The following is a 21,537-nucleotide window of genomic DNA, read 5'->3' as shown; positions in this document are numbered from 1 at the left end:
TTTACTTGCATTTTCATGATGATCAGTGATGCTGAGCATTTCTTTCATATACTAGTTAGCCATTTATATATCTTCTTTTGAGAAATGTATATTAAGGTATTTGCTCATTTTTAATCAAGGTATTTAAGTTTTTTTTTTTTTTTTTTTTTTTTTTTTTTTTGGCTGTTAATTTGCTTATACAGCCTGGATATTTACCTCTTTCAGATGTATACTTTGCAAATATTTTCTCTCATTCTGTAGTTTGTCTTGTCACTCTTAATTGTTTCATTTGCTGTGCAAAAGGTTTTTATTTTGAAGCAATTTCAGTTGTCTATTAAAAAAGCAGTAAATACTAAATAACGAATTCAGTAAAGCTACAGGACACAAAATAACTATACAAAAATCAGTTGTGTTTTCTATGTGCTGGTAGTGAACTATCTTTAAAAAAATCAAGAAACCAAATTTTACTTACAATAACCACCAAAAAAATAAGATAGCTAGGAATAAATTAACCAAGGAAGTAAAAGATATCTACATTGAAAACTATAAAACACTGATGAAAGAAATTGATGGAGAAACAAAATATTGAAATATATTCTATGTTCATGAATTGGAATCATTAATATTGTTAAAATGGCCATACTGCCCAAAGTGATCTACAAATTTAATGCAATCATTGTCAAAACACCAATGACCCTTCTTTATAGAAATAGAAAAAAAAATCTATCCTGAAATTCATATGAAACCACAAAAGACCTTGAAAACCAAAATCAATCTTGAGAAAAAAAGAGAAAGTCTAGAGGCATCACATTATCTAACTTCAAAATATACCACAAAGCTATTGTAGTCAGAAGAGCATAAAAGTAAAGATACACCAGTGAAACAGAATAAAGAGCCCAGAAATAAACTCAGGCACCTACAGCCAAATGATTTTTGACAAAGATGCCAAGAAAGCACTCTAGGCAAACATGATCCCTTTAATAAAGGTGCTCAAAAAATTGAATATCCACATGCAGAAGGATGAGACTAGACCCTCACCTCTCACAATATACAGAAATCAACTCAAAAAGGATTAAAGACACAAAATATAAAGCATGAAACTGTGAAACTAGTAGGAGAAATGGGAGAAATACTTTCAACATGAGGCCAGGTTAGGATTTTTAAAATAAGAGCTACTCGGTAGATTTAGCATGTGCGCACGCGCACACACACACACACACACACACACACACACACACAAATAAGTAGCGTAAATACCAACTAGAATATCCCCTTAAACAATACATTTAAATAATGTAACCTTTCTTGGGAAAAAAAATATAAAAGACTGGTGTCTCACCACATGCTTAAAAAATGAGATATATAAAGCTTGGAGTTCGACTTAATATAAAATTAGGAGATCTCAGTCTCTATTAGCAAGGCTGTCTTCTTCATATTAACCAGTCTACTTTCTACCATTGTGATATACAAACCATACTCAAAAGTATTTTTAACGTCTAAAGAAACAAGCAACTTATAGAGGAAGTGCAGAATGTTCAGGACAATCACTTGGCTAACTCATTCTAAATTTTATCTAGAGAAGGCCCAAACAAAAACAAACAAACAAAAAAATTGTCACCAGGAATTTGCATCCACCAATGTGTTCTATATTAGAAGCTACATCTTTGGAATAAATTGCTGCTGCAGTGCAGTGTCGAAATTGTTTCAAACATGCATTTACACTCCATGGTGCTCTACATGGCAACATGGGGTAGGCTGACAATTGCTGCTTACAATTCTATAACTTTAGAATAAAAGTAAGAATAAATTGATATGAATTTATAAAGTGTTTTCAAACCACTCAGAAATCTTTGCATAAAATATGATAATACCAAATAGGGAAATTTTATTTCTCTTAAAATAAGTATTTTAGCAAAGATCCTTCTATTTTACCTAGGTTTACAAAAAATAAAGGTAATAGCTGATGATTACCCAGCAGTTTCAATACATTTCTTTTTTTGTGATGTATTACACATTTGTCATGACATACAGATAGAATTTGCCATATACTTACCATCTCTCCAGTTCACCCTCTGTACTGCTAAAGTGTATGGTGATTGACGAGCCATTGTTCACCCTTTATAATTAATTAAAACATCACTACAGCATAGGTAATAAGAATTAAAACTTAGATTAAACAATATTAACTCCTTAGAAAATATGCTTTATTGCCTACATTTTTCAATACCCTGTATTTTTCTGTATCATTTTCTTTTTTCTTTCTTTTTTTTTTTTAACATTTTTGGTAATTCTTTATATAATGCTTATCCATCTTTTAGAATACTGAACTCCCTAAATATAAGAATTACACACATATCTGGCATTTCTGGTATCTGAAAAGGTGCCCAAGATGGAATAAGCCATAAATAGGTAAGTATTGAATGACAGATTGCTAATTTAATTAGCATGAGCTGTATTTGTGGAAGAGTTTTATTAGGTTTGAAAAAGATGAGCTATATTGGATAGCTGTGTCCTGTATTGCTGCCATCACAGAAATGGCTGGGGATGGGGATGGATATTATCTTTAAAAAAAGATTTTAGAACTTAAAAGCTTTTGGTGTGGTAAGAAAGATGTAGACCTACCTTGAGGAAACATAAAATTATAAAGTATTAGGACCTAAATCTGTACTGCAATGGCAGTTTCAGCCATGGATTAATAACCAGACATTACATCGAAATGCAAGCCTAAAGAACTCACTACAACTACACGTAGAGAGTGGAAGGGCCAGATCCTGAGGATTCTGTCAGACAGAGAGTGTATTAGTTGAAAACTGACTGTAAATGAGTTTGGGAAGAGGGAAGCAAGACCTGTGTAATTAGCAGGAGGCAAAGGACTACGGTGGAGGGGGGTAAATGGTGATATGAAAATACCCTCATCTCTACATAGTAGGGTGACCTGGCACAGGGTTTGCAGTTTTGTTTTATCTTTTTCCCTCACAATGCATGTTTGTATTTTGTTGTTTCATTTTGTTTCTTGGTGCTTTATTATTTCTTCAGGATGGTGGAACTTTCATTCAATGCTTAGCTTCCAGAAGTGCAGTCTACTAATGCCTGGGTGCTCACTCTTTACCATTGTAATCAAACTGATTTGGGGACAGAGTAGGGTGATATTAGAGGTGATGAGCAGGCATTACTTAGCTCTCTTTGCTAGGTCCTACCTACCTCTTCTATGAAAATATATTACATAAGCCCATGAAAACACTCAGGGAAGGAAAACAAAAGGCTGGGTTTTGCTAAATCTCTTATCACTACTCTCTGTTCTCTCTTTTGTTTTACTGCATGCAGCTGCCTCTGGCTGCTGCTGCTGCTCTTACTAAAATGTTGCAGTCCCCCATTCCACTTCACCTCCTTCTGGATCTCAACAGCTTCCTTCTGCAGTAATTACCCTAAGATTGTTGGATCACACCAAACTCTCATTCGATTGACTAAACATTTTAGACTACTTTATAGTTAGATGTCTCCTATAGGCATGGTGAGTGAGTGTCAGAATTTTCCTGTGTTTGGGAATTCTGGAAAATCTTAAAGTTCTGCCTGTTGAATCTTTTATCAATCATAATCTGTTTGATCTGCTTTCTTTTTAAAAATATTAATAATTGACCCATAATTGTAATATTTATGAAGTGCAATGTGATATTCCAATACATATATAAATTACGTAATGATTAAATTAGCAAAATTGGCATATTCCTCACCTTAAACATGTATTAGTTATTTGTGATGAGAACATTTAATTTCAAACATTTGTAGTTATTTTGAAATATACAATTCATTTTTGTTAACACCAGTCATCCTATTATGCAATAGAACACCTGAACTTATTTCTTCTATCTAATTGTAACTTTACCAGTCATTTGCAATCTTTCTTCTGTTTAGATTAAATATATTTTATAAATTAAGAGAGACTCATTTTTAAGTCTTCTTACAAATTTTTATGTTCATATAAAACATTATACACCAATTTGCCTCAAGTTTTATACTAGTGAGTTACTTATTTTTCTCATGATTTCAAAAATATTTATTGTGTCTATGTACAATATCATCTAATTACATCTTCACAGTCACTTATCTTCAGAAAGCTGCAGTGAATATTGGGTTAATATTCCAGAGAAAAACAAATGAGAGCAAGTCTAGTTATAACTAGTCATAAAATTCTGCATAGTGTTTGCATCACTGTAATTAAGACCTGTTTTTAAATGTTATATATTTGTTTTTAAATTTTCTCTTCAATCTTCTGCTTTCTGGAGGAAAACTGCTATCAGTATAGTTCTGTGTCTCCAGCTATTAGCTCAATCAATTTGCAATGTTTAAAGATTCAGAAAATGTAGCCTTAAATATACTGCCATAGTTATAAAAACTATTATTTCCGATTCTCTAAATTAACTTTAATTCACATTAATTAAAAAATCTATAAAAGATTATAATTTGTGTAATGCAGTTAATTATACATGATACAGCTTTTCTGCCAGAGTATATTTTCAGTTATGTATTGGTATTTATTTTTTGTGAATAATTTCCTACAGAAATCATTAAAATCTGAATGGATTATTTTGTTAAAAGCCAGTAAAGCTAGCAGCTAATTTCTATTTTTTTTTTTTTTTTTTTTCTTTTTGAGATGGAGTTCTGTTTACTCTTGTTGCCCAGGCTGGAGTGCAATGGCGAGATCTCGGCTCACCACAAACTCTGCCTCCCAGGTTCAAGCGATTTTCTTGCCTCAGCCTCCCAAATAGCTGTAATTATAGGTGCCTGCCACCATGTCCCCAGCTAATTTTTGTATTTTTAGTAGAGACAGGGTTTCACCATGTTGGCCAGGCTGGTCTCAAACTCCTGACCTCAGGTGATCTGCCCGTCTCAGTCTCCCAAAATGCTGAGATTTCAGGCTACAGGCGTGAGCCACTAGAACTGGCGGTAGCAGCTAATTTCTTTTATAATCAAGGGTTTTTTTTTTAAAGTCAGTTTGTTGTCATTAAACCAGATGTGTATATAACTTCTACCAGACTTGTTTATAAAGGACTTTAGCGTCTGAGATCAGGATGACAAGAAAAGAAGTTGCGTCTAAGCAGCTTAATTGACCTGATTGTAGCCAAGTAGTTTGGAGTATCAAGACTAAAAGGGAGGGACAAAGTTGAGCATATTTTGGGTAAGCTCCTCTACTGAGACTGTTACATTGTATTAGCAGAAATCTAGGAAATAGTTACAAAGCTAACTATCTCCCCTCAAAATCAGGCAGAAATAATATCATTTATTTGGGATTCAGATCATTCAGAATAAACAAGCATGTACGTTATGAAAATTAAAAACTGCAAGGAGATACTTTTTCATATCTACAGGAAGCTAAAATAATACAGACAATAACAAGTATCGGTGATGATGTGGAGAAACCAAATTCAACATCAATTGTTGGAGAAATATAAAATTGTGCAGCCATTTTGAAACACGGTTATCAAATATTGTATTAATTATAATATCTTCCTCTAAAGAGAGCAGCTGGGAGTAGGGAGCCTATCAAGGACAGGCATCCTTTTAGTTTCAGTGCGAGATTAGAGTAATGCTTCCTAATACAAATGGAACGTGAGGAATGAGGCAAGTAAATCAAAGCAGAACCCCAACCACTTAGAGTGGATAAAAAGTAGATAAGAAGACAAATATCTCTCCATGTGCCAACGGGTACCAACAGTTCATCCAATCTCAGCAAGAACTTAATATATAACTCTAGGACAAACAATTCTTACAAAGATTTAGTAGACCGAATTTAACCATATTATTTGCCTTACTTTGCAATGAGTTGGATGCCAAAAAAGGGCAAGCACAATTCTGAATAGTATGATGACTACGGATGAAAGGCACTCACATTTAATACTTAAAATGATAACAGAATTTAAAATAATTATTTTTTTGCAAGTAATATAGCTATGGTGGTGCAAATAAACTGCTCTGTACTGACTTATATCTGCAAAATAATAAATAAATAAATAAATAAATAAGTGAATCTGGGTAAGTGTGGTTTGCATATGTGACCCATCAAATGATTGAGGTCCAGAAAACACTAAACTCATTACATACAGGTACAATGTATTCCTCAATCATTCAATGGACATGTCTTTTATTTTTGGCTATATTTCTTAATTTTTATTTTGTTTTATTCTTTTTTTTTTTTTGAGATGGAGTTTCAGTCTTGTTGCCCATGCTGCTGGAGTGCAGCAGTGTGATCTTTGGTTACTGCAACCTCTGCCTCCCCGGGTTCAAGAGATTCTCCTGCCTCAGCCTCCTGAGTAGCTGGGATTACAAGCGCCTGCCACCACACGTGGTTAAATTTTTGTATTTTTAGTAGAGACAGGGTTTCATCATATTAGGCAGACTGTTCTCGAATTCCTGACCTCATGTGATCCACCTACCTTGACCTCCCAAAGTCTTAATTATTTTAATTGGTTTTTAGTTACAGAAACTTTGAGTTAATCATTCTCCATGATCATCATTGATCAATGTAAAGTCTCTCATTATTTTTAATATTATTTTATGTTTTTCTTCATTTATAACGTCCATTAATTTTTTTCTCCTGGCAATGACTAGTCACCCCTTCTCTGCATTTTAGAAGTGTCCTTATATAAATGTGAAAAATTACATAAATTGGGCAAAACTTAAAGTTTACAACCTACGGGAAATATACCTGGGCCTCCCTGCACTCTCAGGGGCCTGGGAAGCTCCCCTGCTCCCACAGGCTTGGAAATGCCTGCTCCCACTACCAGGCCTCTCTCCCTACTTCCAGTGCTTGCTCCAGTTTCAGAGCAAAGTTGAGGCCAAGCAAGCCCAGGAGCTGTTGTGACCTAGCTGGGTATGTGAGTGCTTGAGGCAGCACTGACATACCAGCCCCCTGCTACCTGAGCTCCCTCTGGATTTCAGGGAGTTTGAGGGGGACTTGAGGGCAGCTTGGCACAGGCCTGCAGGTACCCCTAAGCATGAACAGCCTGGGCAACATGGACAACATGACTGATGGTGGCAGGGGGCAGATGGACCTCTGGGCAGAAAGGGGTAGGTCCCTGGTAAAGCCGCCTTTAATCCAGGGATGGTCTGAAGCCCCGGGGCTTGCTGTCAGTTCCAGGTGAAGTCCACATCCTAGAGTGAAAACTTGTACTATTTCCGGCCTGCCCATGGCTCCCCAGGGACCAGTCAGTGCAAACTTCCTCCATTCTGAGCTCATAAAATCCCCAGATCCAGCCAGACTCACACAGACATTGAGTGACTTGCCTGCAGAAAGGAACTTCCCACTGTGGGTCTCCTGAGAGCTGTTCACTCAATGAAAGTCCTCTCAACTTTGCTCACCCTCCAGTTGTTCACGTACCTCGTTCTTCATGGATGCAGGACAAGAACTTGGGACTTGCTGAATGGTAGGACTGAAAGAGTTGTAACACAAACAGTTAAAGCACGTCCTCCCATTTGCTGCATTGCAGGTGACTAGGAGAGAAGAGCTGCAACCCTTTGGGGAGCCTACACCTAGTTGCTCTCAGGGCCAGGGCTATGACACTCTCTTTGGGGCTCTGTGGTTACTGGTGTCTCCAAGCCTCTGGGTGCCATCACATTCCCCTTGTCCACATGCGGATGCCCAAAACTGAAGCTTCATGCAGTGTATCTGGTCCAGCTACAGCTTCATATGGAGCCAGCACCTGTGCTGATGCCTAGAGCTGCCTGTCCTGCCACAGCAGCCAGCATGCAGGACACAGTGGCCAGAGCCCATGCTCACTTGCCCACACACCCCTCTCTACTTTGTGCCTGGTTTGCCCTCAACAGGTATGGGACTTGGGCTGATAGTGTGACCTAAGCACAGCCTGCCAGGCCAAGGGGGCAGAATGAGCCAAGCAGGCACTAGGAATACTCAGGCAGGTTTCACTGGCCACAGAGGTTTCTGGCTGGCAAAGTGACACCCTAAGGATCCTGTGACACTGGACCACACAGCAGGAGGTGACCAGCAGGTAAGCAAGCTTTACCACCTGAGCTCTGCCTCCTGTCAGATCAGCAGTGGCATTAGATTCTCATAGGAGAGCAAATCCTATTGTGAACTGTGTGCATGCAAGGTTGTGTGCTTCTTATGAGAATCTAATGCCTGATGATCTAAGGTCAAACCGTTTTATCTGGAAGTGATCTTCCTAATGTCCCATCTGTGGAAAAATTGTCTTCCATGACATTGTTCCCCGGTGCCAAAACATTCAAGGACAACTGTTTTACAGCATAACTCAAAATAGTATTACTGAGATTCATCTATGCTGTGTAGATGACTGGTTTGATCTTCCTTATTGTTGAGTAGCACTACACTGTGAGTGTATACACATACATACACACAGAGACCCACAAACACATATGTTTATTTATTGACCTTTTTTTATACATTTGGGTTGTTTTTAGTTCCTGGCTCTTGGAAATAAAGAAAATTTTATATTTTCACTTCTCTTAGATGGTGTTGTTGGGTTTATGTGAATATATATATTTAAAATTGTGAAAATGTTTTTCAAAGGGATGTAATATTGTACATTGCTACCAGGAATGTATGAATATTCCAATTACTTCCCATTTTTTTAAGCATTTAATATTGTCAATAGTTTTAATTTTCTGTTACCAAGTGTGTTTGCAGTGGTATCTTGCTATGGTTTTAATTTGCATTTCCTTGATGACTAATGAAGAAAGATACTGAGCATCTTTTCATGTGTTTGATAACATCTATGATATCTTTTGTAAAGTATCTGTTAAACATCATTTGGCCATTTAAAAATCAAATCAAAATTTCTTATTTTGAATGTATTTCCCTTTCTTATTATCATTTAAATGGTTGATTGTATATTCTATTGAGAAATCCTTTGTCACATTTATAAAAAATATTTTCTTCCTGTCTTTGGGTTGCCTTTGCTTTTCTTACCCTTGTCTCAAAAGGTTTTGTTGTTGATAAAGTTCTATTTATATATTTTTTTCTTTTCTAGTTTATGCTTTTTCTATCCTACTAAGAAATATTTGCTTATTTCCAAAGATGCAAAAATTTATTATGGAAAACTTTTATTTGTTACACTTTTTTTTTCTTTAGAGTTGTCAAGAATTTTTTTGTTTTGATTTGTTTTGTTTTAATTATACTTTAAGTTCTAGGGTACATGTGCACAATGTACAGTTTGTTACATATGTATACATGTGCCATGTTGGTGTGCTGCACCCATTAACTCATCATTTACATTAGGTATATCTCCTAATGCTGTCCCTCCACCCAACCCCCTCCCCACAATAGGACCTGGTGTGTGATATTCCCCTTCCTGTGTCCAAGTGATCTCATTGTTCAATTCCCACCTATGAGTGAGAACATGCGGTATTTGGTTTTCTGTTCTTGTGATAGTTTGCTGAGAATGATGGTTTCCAGCTGCATCCATGTCCCTACAAAGGACATGAACTCATCCTTTTTTATGGCTGCATAGTATTCCATGGTATATATGTGCCACATTTTCTTAATCCAGGCTGTCACTGATGGATATTAGGGTTGATTCCAAGTCTTTGCTATTGTGAATAGTGCCGCAATAAACATACATGTGCATGTGTCTTTATAGCAGCATGACTTATAATCCTTTGGGTATATATCCAGTAATGGGATGGCTGGGTCAAATGGTATTTCTAGTTCTAGATCCTTGAGGAATCGCCACAGTCTTCCAAATGGTTGAACTAGTTTACAGTCCCACCAACAGTGTAAAAGTCTTCCTGTTTCTCCACATCCTCTCCAGCACCTGTTGTTTCCTGACTTTTTAATGATTGCCATTCTAACTGGTGTGAGATGGTATATCATTGTGGTTTTGATTTGCATTTCTCTGATGGCCAGTGGTGATGAGCATTTTTTCATGTGTCTGTTGACTGTATGAATGTCTTCTTTTGAGAAGTGTCTGTTCATATACTTTGCCCACTTTTTGATGGGGTTGTTTTTTCTTGTAAATTTGATTGAGTTCTTTATAGGTTCTGGATATTAGCCTTTTATCAGATGAGTAGATTGCAAAAATTTTCTCCCATTCTGTAGGTTGCCTGTTCACTCTGATGGTAGTTTCTTTTGCTGTGCAGAAGCTCTTTAGTTTAATTAGATCCCATTTGTCAATTTTAGCTTTTGTTTCTGTTGCTTTTGGTGTTTTAGACATGAAGTCCTTGCCCACGCCTATGTTCTGTTTTAACTTTAGGTTTATAATTAATTTAAATTTCATTTTTTGTACATGATATCAGATAAAAGTCAAGCTTAATGTTTTTGCATATGGATATGTAGCTACTTCACCACCTTATATTATTGTCAATCATAAATTGTTCATGTATGTATAATTTTACCTCTAGCCTCTAGGCTACTATTCTACATGTACATTCTTATGTGAGCTGTTGTCATTACTATATATTTCTATTTATTTATTTATTTATTTATTTATTTATTTATTTATTTGAGATGAAGTCTCACTCTGTCGCCCAGACTGGAGTGCAATGGTGCAATCTCAGCTCACTGCAACCTCTGCCTCTCAGATTCAAGCAATTCTGCCTCAGCCTCCCAAGTAACTGGGACTACAGGCATGAGGCACCATGCCCAGATAACTTTTTTTGTATTTTTCGTAGAGACGGGGTTTCACCATGTTGAACAGGCTGGTTTCGAACTCCTGACCTCGTGATCCACCTGACTTGGCCTCCCAAAGTGCAGGGATTACAGGCGTGAGCCATCGCACCTGGCCACATGTTTTTCTAATAAGTCTTAAAATCAGGTACTGTAAGTCCTCCAGCCTTGTTTTTCAACCTGCCAAAATTTGGGGGCTTTTCTGGGATTTTGCCTATTTATATAAAATTTAAAATTAGCTTTTCAATGTTTCCAAATTTTCTTCTTGGAATTTTGGAGGGGATGACATCAAGTCTATAAATCAGTTTGGGGAGAAAAATTTTTTATTGTAATAATATTACATGTCTTTCCATCCAAACACATGGTAGATCTTCTCATTTATGCAGGATTTTAAAAATTGATCCCCACAATTTTTGTAGAAATAAGTGTAAAATATCTCTCATATACTTTGTTAAATTTATTGATGAGTATTTTATTTTTTGATGCTATTGTACATGGTGTTATTTTAAAATTTAAAATTCCTAGTGTTATTGCCAGTATACAGAGATATTACAGATTTTTATGTGAATTATAATACTAATATAAATTTTTAGATCTAGAAGTTGTTTTGTGATTTTTCTTATGATTTTCTATGTACATAATCTTGTCATTTGTGAAGAAAGACACTTTTAAAAAAATTATTTTCAATATGCATACCTTCTATTTCATTTCCTTGCCTTATTGCTCTTGTTAAACCTCCAGAACAGTGTTTAATAAAAGTAGTGTTCATGGATATCTTTGTCTTTTTACCCTATCTTAGAGGAATGCGTGTAGTCTTTTAGCATTGACTGTGATTTTGGTCAGTAATAAAATTAATTGATTAAAAACAGAAAAATTGATTAAAATTTGCTACATTTTGTTTAAAGAGAGACTATAAAAACAAAGACACAAACATAATGATAGAGGAAAAAAAAAAAAAGGGAACAAAAACATATGCCAGTCAAATACAATAAAGCCACTCAGTGTTTTAAGGGAAAGATGAATGAAACGACAACAAAAAAGTAAATCTAATTTAAAAATTAATAATAAGGTTTCTACTATAATGGTAAAATAGTAGACTTCATGTTTAAGATTAATCATAGTTGCTCTATGCCACTTTTAACTTCTGCTGTAGCGTAAATATGTAGAAAACTACTTATTGTATCCCATGATGATGGATATCTAGATTTCCCCATATTTCTACCATCATGAAAAACTAGCATCTCCATGTTATCTTATATATCAGGAAGAGACATTCTCTGGGGGTAAATGCCTAGGAATGAATTTCTGGGACACTAGTACATGCCATTATTATTATTATTATTATTATTATTATTATTATTATTATTATTATTATTAAGATGGAGTCTCCCTCTGTTGCCCAGGCTGGAGTGTAGTGATGTGGTCTCAGTTCACTGCAACCTCTGCCTTTCAGGTTCAAGCAATTCTCATGCCTCAGTCTCCTGAGTAGCAGGGATTACAGGCACCCACCATCAAACCTGGCTAATTTTTGTGTTTTCACTAGAGATGGGTTTCATCATGTTTGTCAGGCTGGTCTTGAACTCCTGACCTCAAGTGATCTGTCCAATTTGGCCTTCCAAAGTGCTGAGATTACATAGGTGAGCCACCTAGCCCTGCCCATGTTACTTAAACTTACCAAGTTCTGCAAATTTTATTTTAAAGAATATAGTCAATTTATAATCCTGCTATGATTTAATGTCATTTACCAGATCGCCAACATTTGGTACTCCTTTAATTTTTGACAACCAGATCTTCATCAAAGATCTTCTATCTCATTATTATATTAATATCAATTTCTGTTACTGTAAATTTACTAATTCTGTTTTCATTACATCTAAATTTTTCTAGTTTAGTTTACTTTCTCATCATATTCATATTCTTCGCTCAATTTCCTTTTGTTTTCTGTGTTTACTAGTTGATTTGCAAAAGTTCCTCCTGAATTCCTGGCGCTAATCTCTTGTGTATTGTAGAGGTTGTAAATATCAAAGCCCAGACTGTCACCCCATCTGTTACCTTCGTTTTTGGGTTTTGTTGAATAGAAATCCATGAATCTTAAGATTTGTCCTGTGTGTATCTTTGTTTTGAAAAACAGTTTTTCTCCACTGTAAGGTCACATAAATAACTTGTCCAGTCACAACGAAGAGACCAACAGATTTTCCTTTACTTCATCTTTCAGTCAGCAGCAACAGCTTTTGTAACGGTAACATTTTCTTATTTTTTAATTGCACCATGTATTCTTTTTACAGAAACTCCTCCCTATATGCAGTAATGAAGTGTCATTCCAAGCTCAAAAGGACTGCCTTATGCTATGATTTTAATTGTTTAGTGCCAAGGACAAAATAAACATGGAAAAAAAATGGGCTGTTGCTAATAGACTATCCATTGAAGAGTGGAATTTATCTGCAAAGTCCATACACAAATCCATACCATTCACACAAAAAAAGAAAATAACAAAAATTTGTTGTATTTAGCTGTGACCTATGGGCAGATGGCAGTAAAATTTATTTCCAGAATTTACCTGATTTCCATTTTCTTTTCATAAGCTTGAAAACATGACATCACAGATGGCTTCTTATTATTCTTTAGATTCACTGCCTAATCAGTCATTATACTCTAATAATTTATATTTTAAAATCTTTTTATAATTCAATCTTTTTATTTGAAGATACAATACTGCTCATTATAGAAGAGTCTCCAAATATTTTTAAGTCTGATTTCTTATACATCCAATTCATTCTGCATTCATGAAATTTAGAAGAATTCTTAATAAGTTACTCCATCTGCAAACCATTTACTGTCTGTTCCATGAAACTCAAGATAATCTTAACTTCTGATATAGTGATCCAGTTTCTTAATAATATTATATATATATAAAATTTTTATGTTAGTTTTATTGAGATTTAATTCATATACCATGAAGTTCATTCTTTTAAAATGTAAAATTCCAGTAGTAGACTCACAGAATTTTACAACCATCACTATTCTCTAATTTTAAAATATCTCTATCACCTCTAAAAGAAATACACATACATTAATAGCCATTCTTCACTTTCCCCTCCTTCTAGTCCCTGGCAAATATTAATCTACCTTCCATCTCCATAAATTTGCCTATTCTGGATATTTCATATGATAGAATCAGAATACGTAGCATTTTGTGTCTGGCTTTTTTTCACTAATAATATGTTTTTAAAGTACATTAGTGTTCTAGCATGTACCATATTTTTTCATAGCTGAATAACACTCCAGTGTGTGGATATGGCACATTTTGTTTATTTATTCATCAACTGATAGGCATTCTTGTGTTTTCATTTCTTTGACAATTATGAATGCTGCTGCTGTGAGCATTTGTGTAAAAGTTTTTGTGTTTGCATATGTTTTCTATGATCTTGAGCCTTTTTAACTAGCAATGAAATTGCTTAATTATATAGTAACTCTATGTTTAACTTTGCAGCAAATGCCAAACTGTTTCCCCAAAGCAATTACATTATTTTAAATTGCACCCGCATTATATGAGGGATCCAGATTTTCCAGGTCCTCACCAACATAGTATTGACCTTATTGTTGTTGTTACTATAACTATCTTGGTAAATATAAGTAGATACTTTATTGTAGTTTTGATTTGCTCTTCTATAATGACTAATAATGTTAAGCAGCTATTCAGGCACATTGACAATTTTTGCTTATATTTGAAGAAATGTCTATTCAAATAGTTTGCCTATATTTTGATTGAGTCATTTGTACTTTTAGAGTTGGATAGAAATAACTGTGTATCTTCTAGATACAAGTCTCTTGCTAGATAGATAAAAATTTAAAAGTATTTTCTCTCATTCAGTGGATTGTCTTTTCACTTTCTTGATGATACTTTAAGGCACCAATGATTCATTGTGGTAAAGTCCAATTTATCTACTTTTTATTTGACTACTTAAGATTTTTAGAATTATATCTATAAAATCCTTGCCTAACTCAAGGTGAGGAAGACAGCAGCCAGCATCTGTTTGCTTCCAGTAATTTTACAGTCTTAGCTCTTACATTTAAGCCTTTGATACATTTGGAGTTAACTTTGTATATGGTGTTAGGTAGGGGTCCAATTTCTTTCTTTGCCTATGGATTTCCATTTCTCTCAGCATAATTGTTAAAAAGAATTTTTTTCTGTTGAATTGTCTTTGTAACCTTGTCAAAAAAAGTGTGTGTATATACATATTTTTACTATATATATATATTTTTTTACTATATATGCATATATATATATTTTACAATAATCTGTTAAATATAGAGACTTATTTTAGTTCATGTAGGACCAAAATGCCAGCCAATGTTTCTACCTTGACAATAATTTATTGTTTGTTTGATCCATTAGATAATGTCCATCTGTTATAATTTAAATAAAACTAAGGCTACTGTCTAAAAAATATATGGTTACTTTTAATTATGCATAGTTACTCTGCTCTAAATATATATATAAGCAGCTGCATTGCCATTTCTTTCTGTTTCTTAGTAACACCACATTAATGAAAATAGTTGGAAATGGAGCTCATCCTGAATTTGTCCTTAAATTTTATAGAAGACATATAATGAATTCTAAATTATTGTTGCTATTCATCACTCATCTGCATGTGTAAGACTAAACTGTTAACAAACAATACTACTGATTACATCTTCCCACTACAGCATGTACAGATTGGGGATATTAGACCTTAAGAGGATGCTTCATTGTCATTTTTAATATGTAATATATACATATTCCCACATAAATGCGTTGCAAGTTAACTGATAAACAAACACTACCAAATAGTTTTCTGGAAAGAAGCAGTCAAAAAGAATTATTTTCAAAATTGTAATAAGATTATAGTTATTGAAGGAAGGGATGAAGGCACTACTGGACTCTTTGGATAATTTTAAATCTTATAAAAATGTAAAATTAATCAAATATAATGACATTTAAGAGTCCTTGAAAGACTCCACTGAAATAAGCCCTTGTTGTCTAGGGAGTAATTCATGTTGAGCATCTCTCAAGACACGAGACAACCACAGGAATGACACCTGCTTTTAATAAAGACCCACCCCATGTAATATAGTGGGCATGCCAAATTTGATAACTCTCAGCAATTCATTACAAATTATTGTACACATAATCATACTCACATATTCTCTGTGATTGAATTGAATATTTACTCCCCATTTAAGTAAAAGAAAATATTTTAAATTTCTCTTGGCCTATTTTTTCTTTTTCACAGTAAAATGAGGATTAAAAATCTTGCTTCATTTGGTTTCTGGGTATATGTAAAAAAAGTTTGTGAACTATAGAAAGTATTTGCACATTTCCTAGCTGCCACCTGGTACTTAGTAAACATCAAATCATTTGCCCTACATTTCCTTCCCTAGCGGAAAGAGGGTTAAATACTTGCAGCAGAGGAGTATTTATGGCACAGGCTGTAACACAGTCTTCTCCTTTTCTCTCAAGCTCAATGTGATCTGCAAATGACTACTATGCTAGACAATACTGATGTCATGGTTTTAAAAACACATATGATCAGCTTCAGGGACAGAGTCCACTCACCCACATACTTTTCTATTCACAATCAGCTACTTGGCCAGCAATACCTTTGACATGGTATATGACAAGGGTAAAAATGTAGTTGTAGATGACAGCATTATAGATTTATGGCAAAAATGTCAAGAAAACTCTTCTTTCATTAAATTACTGAAGAAAAAAATATAATAGATCCTGGCTTTTCAGAAAGAGAAAGGAGGAACTTCTGCACATGAATTAAGTTCAGGCAGTGTTGGAAGCTTTCTTTAAATAAATACAAAAATTCTAGAAAAGAAAGCAGAATCTCTTGCATCTTATAATTCCTAATGTTGCTAAAAAATTAAGGAATCATTGAGGGAAAAAGTGCCAACCTATTTTTGAACGTGTGTGTGTGCATGTGTGTGTGAGCATGTATATGTGTGCATATAAGAGCACTGAGGCACTTTATAAATCTGAAAAATAAAATGGGGTGACTTGGTTAACCAAGTGTGATAAGGTTTGGCTGTGTCCCTACCCAAATCTCATCTTGAATTGTAGTTTCCATAATCCCCACATGTTGTAGGAGGGATCCAGTTGGTGATAATTGAATCACGGGGTGGTTACCCCCATGCTGCTGTTGTCATGATAGTGTGTGAGTTCACACAAGATCTAATGGTTTTATAGGGGGCTTTTCCCCGTTTGCTCAGCATTTCTCTTCCCGCCGCCATGTGAAGAAGGAAGTGTTTCCTTCCCCTTTGGCCATAATTGTAAGTTTCCTGAGGCCTCCCCAGTCATGTATTACTGTGCAATTTAAACCTCTTTCCTTTGTAAATTACTCCATCTCAGGCAGTTTTTTATAGCTGTGTGAGAATGGACTAATACAAAATGTAAAGATATCTGTATAAAATAAGTACCATAAATGATGTTGCATATAGATAAACAAACTGCTTTTTCTTCTTCAATTGTTCTCAACACAGAACACTTCTGTGACCAGATGTATGAGTTTTCTATACCAAGCAAATCTCCACTCCTCCTTGGATACCGACTGGTTTTCTTACTTAATTCTGATACTAACTAGTGCAGAATTAAGCACAGGCCTCACGGGTTAAGGCTTCACTCACACATATATCTACCGCCTACTCCACAGTCCAGTTGCAAATTCCAAATTATGACCTGAATTCTAACCAACCACTATAAATCAAGAGTTCTCATGACCCCTTCTTCAAGCTTGATCAGTTGCAAGATTGGTTCACAAAACTCAGGGAAAGATTTACTTATGTTTACTGGATTTATATAAAGGACTATATAAAGAATACAGATGAATACTCAGATGAAAATGTACAAAGGCAAGGTATATGGGATGAGGTGGAGAGCTTCTTTGCCCTCTGTTCAGCAACTTTGAAGCCCTTCAAATCCCTACTTTAGGAATTTTTACAGAGACTTCATGACATAGGCATAATCAATGATTAACTCAGTATCTATCCCTTCTCCTCTTCCTGGAGGATGAGGGTAGACAGTTGAAGTGAAAACTTCCCAGCTTGTAATCATGACTGGCCGTTCTGACAATCAGCCTCCATTCGGGAACCTCATTAAATTAAAAGAATCTCCTATTATCCAGAAATTTGAAGAGATGAGGAGTTTTGTATCAGAAACCAAAGTCAGAGACCAAATGTTAGAAAAAAAGATGCATCTAGAACCCATATTATTGAGGAAATTACAAGGGTTTTAGAAGTGCGATACCAGGAACCAGAGAGAGAGAACAAATATGTATTTCTTATTAGATCACAATATTGTAGATGTCTGTTTTCATTATATATTTCTAGATCATAGATACTATAACACATTTTAAATAAAAATTAGCTGATTCAAGTTTCTTCTTGTGGATTCACTTAAAGAAAAATGAATGCCATGGAAACTCAGGACTGCATCGTCATCTTTTGAAAGGACATTCCCTTTATTACAAGCTTTTAGGTCGACCGTTTGTTACTGAATAATTTTCCTTGAGCAAAGATCTACCCTTAACTCAAAGATTATGTCGGTAACCTTGAAGGAGGAGGTTGCAAAATGCCTAAACTTCTTTCACTCAGATCTGATCAAATCAATCAAAACTTGGGCTGCATTATAAACCGTCACAGGATTAACCATATATCTCTTGAAAAAAAATGGAACAACAGTTATCTAAAACTATTTTCAAAATTGTTTCATAATTTAAACTACTCTCTTTCTCTGATCTGCTGCTTTACATGGCTTTTAATGATCATATTTTTCAAACTGCAGTCAGAATCTTAATTGCCTTTTCATATGTACACATTTTTGCTCAAATTTCTGTGGGAACCCCCACAACACATTTGGGGAGAGAAATCTTGTCCAGAAATTTCTCATTTAACATGTGCAGTGGTTTCAAGCAAGTAAATCTTGATTTTCATCTTTAGATTATTTTTTGTTTAAATACAAACCTATGCAAATGTGTATTCACACACTTCAAGTTAGCCCAAAGAAAGTGAAATACAGCAATCAAAGAAACAAATAATATAGTAGGTATTGGTGAAAACATGAGGGCAAGGAAAAATGCATTTTGAATCTTGATGAAGTCATAATGATTTTTCAGACATGATTTTTAAAAATACAGCAAATTTTTTTAAAAAATATTGCTAAACACATAACTATTAAATATGGTACAGTTAGTATCTTTAGTTATAAATATTCAGATACCTACAAAAAAAATCCTTTAAAGTCCTAATTATTTCACCTAGTACAAGATTCAGGAATAAAAAAATGAAAGATGAGGGTAGGGAAGAGGATTGAATCTTTAATGGGAGCTTTAATTCTTATTCTTTCAGTTTTATCCTTGTAATCAGTAAGTTGCTGGGCTTGGTGATAACACATGCATATAGAAAAGTACTAATTTATTTTCATGAAGATATTAAAAGATTGCAAGAGAGAAAAAGTAATTAACAATTACTTCCAGCTTTATAATAACCATAAACTTATTAAACCTCTCTTCAATAAATTTAAAGAATACTGATGCAGTATGTCTTTGAAGATCAAGTTGTACTGAAATTGCATACAAATATTTAAGAAGTTAATTAAAATACGATTTATTTTTGAACTCTGATACCGGTTATATCGTAAGAATAAATTATAATTATTACTTAAGCATCTTCGTTTTCTTTTTGCCTAATTATTTTGTATGCTCATGTCCACCTTGGGTTATCAAAAGTTCAATACTACTACTAGAGACATCGGTATGAATTGCAAAATAGGAGAAAAAGTTTATTTTAGTAGTTTCTTCTTTTTATTCCATTAATAAAACCAACAAATTTACCCTTCATTTTGTACCTCATTTGTATGCACAAAATGAGGTTACAAAATGTAATCTTATATATTTAAGATTAAATAAAGGTGGTTCTATTCATTTTCAAAATATCTAAGGGAAAGATGGACTTCAAGCCTACAGACACAGGGGAACAATTAATAATTCTAGGTTATTTTATATGATGACTCTACAGTTTATTATATTAAATATTGATGCCTTGGTATCTGAATCTATAAAATTAGAATAAGATTAGGCATTTTCTAGATTATCCTGAAATATGAATACAGTTGCATGCATGCACATGCAAGTTTAAAATAATTTGCTTCCTTGACATATAATGCATCATTTCAGTATGTCAGTGTGGCTATAACGATTTATGTTTTCATTAATTTACTTATTTTATTTATTATCATTTATTTTATTTTTATTAGGTTCTTCTTTAGCAAATTATTTAGCAATAAAGCTAGATTTGTATTTAAGTCTACTTACAGGTAAATAACATAGCATAGTAAATTCACGTCTTTTTTAGATTTTTTTTTAATGTAGACATTTGTTGTGCATTTGCACCTTCTTAAAAAATGCAAAGTAGTGGAAGATCTGCACACGAACGGATGTAAGCTAGAACTACATATGTCTTTTACATCTTAGCTTGTTTCAAAACTGTTAGCTAACATCCAACTTTGAATTAACACACACACAAGAAAATATTTTATTAAAAGAGGAAATTTTTTCCTATTTTCTTTTGTAGGAAATATCTGAATTGCCCAATTTAGTGATTGCCTTGTATAGATTAATTCAACCAACATTTGAGAACTTGCTATGTGCCATCATTATGCTTGATTTTGAAAGTTTAAATTTAAATGAGATGTTCCATGACCTGGAGCTGTCTTTTCCTACACATGGGAAGAATAAATAAGGGAAGAAAGGAGAAATATCACCATTTGTACTACAGTTCAAGTTGGAAGTATTTTACTTTTTTGTAAAGTACAATATTGACATTGTTGTCAAACTAATAAGTGTTAGCCAACCACTTTATTGCATACATAAGAAAATCGATGCTCAGAGACAGATATCAAAAAGTGTCTTAATATGGTGTGCCTTCGCCCTTTCATCATTTTGCATGATGTTGGAAACTTGCATTCATGGCAGAAGAGGAAGCAAACATGTCCTCCTTCACATGGTGGCAGCAAAGAGAAGTCTCCAGCAAAAAGTGGGAAAAGTCCTTTATAAAACCATCAGATCTTGTGAGAACTCACTCACTATCATGAGAACAGCATGGGGGTAACCATGCTGGGTAAACCAAGATTTAAGTGGAAACACAGGCAAAACATATCAGTGGATTAAACACTTAGATGTAAGGCTGGAAACCATAAAACTACAGAAAAAACGTGAAAGAAAAATTCCTTGAGATTGATCTTGGAAATTATTTTATAAATATAATTCCAAAAGCAAGGTAATATAAGCAAAATAAACAAGTGAAACTACATTAGGCTAAAAAGTTTCTGTATGTCAAAGAAAGAAATAAAATAAAAGGCCACATATAGAATAGGAAAAAATATTAGCAAACAATATATATGATAAGGAATTAATATCTGAAATATATAAGGAATTCATAGAAATCAAATAGCAAATAACAAATAATCTAGTTACAAAAATAGAAAAAGGACCTGAACACTCATTTTTTTTTTCAAATAAGACCTACGAATGTCAAATCAGGATATAGAAAATTGCTCAACATTACTAATCATCAGGGAAATGCAAATGAAAACCACAATGAGATACCACTTCACATCTGTTAGGATGCCTGCTATATCAAAAAGTTAAATGATAAGTTGGCTAGGACATGGTAAAAAGAAACCCTTTCACATTGTTAGTGAGACTATAAATTGTTAGAGCCATTATGAAATACAATGCAAAGGTTTCTTGAAAAACTCAAACTGTTACTACCATATAGTCTACCAATCTAACTTTTTGTTGTATATTCAAAGGAATAGAAATCAGTATCTCAAAGAGATATCTGCATTCTTACCTTTATTGCAGCATTATTCACAATAGCTC

This window comes from Piliocolobus tephrosceles, chromosome 4, assembly GCF_002776525.5.
Source record: "Piliocolobus tephrosceles isolate RC106 chromosome 4, ASM277652v3, whole genome shotgun sequence".
Classification (NCBI taxonomy): domain Eukaryota; kingdom Metazoa; phylum Chordata; class Mammalia; order Primates; family Cercopithecidae; genus Piliocolobus; species Piliocolobus tephrosceles.
The sequence above is the reverse complement of the archived record's forward strand: the minus strand, read 5'-3'. Positions refer to the sequence as shown.